Source organism: Condylura cristata, unplaced genomic scaffold (genome assembly GCF_000260355.1).
Source record: "Condylura cristata isolate star-nosed mole 26May11 unplaced genomic scaffold, ConCri1.0 scaffold00003, whole genome shotgun sequence".
NCBI classification, from domain to species: domain Eukaryota; kingdom Metazoa; phylum Chordata; class Mammalia; order Eulipotyphla; family Talpidae; genus Condylura; species Condylura cristata.
The window spans coordinates 14593913-14594347 of NW_004567104.1; positions in this window are offsets into that span (position 1 = coordinate 14593913).

The window sequence follows — 435 nt, forward strand, 5'->3', positions numbered from 1 at the left end:
GCTGCAGCCGGAGTGGAAACGCCGGTTAACTTTCCCGGGGAGGCCGACGGGGCTCCGGCCTGTATGGGGGGGCAGCCTGTCCCCACCGGCTCCCGGACGCGCACGCGGGTGGGCATGTGCCGGGTGCGGCGCAGGCATCATATGGACATTTGTTTGTGAAAAGATTGCACACACCTTTGTGTGCATAAATACATATGTCTCGCGGAAGCGTACCTGGAAAGGTGCATTTATCTGTAATAAGCGATTTTCAAAATGTAATCCAGAGCAAGGAATCTGTAGAGAAAACACAGGCGCACGAAAAAAGGTTTTTGATACTAAACACAAAGCTGTAATTGAAGTGTTTATGCCCAAATGTACTGTGAATTAAACATATGGTGGTATTTATCGTCTGGTGGGTCTGTTTGAAAGGTTTGGTCGATCGGTTCTCATTTCGCA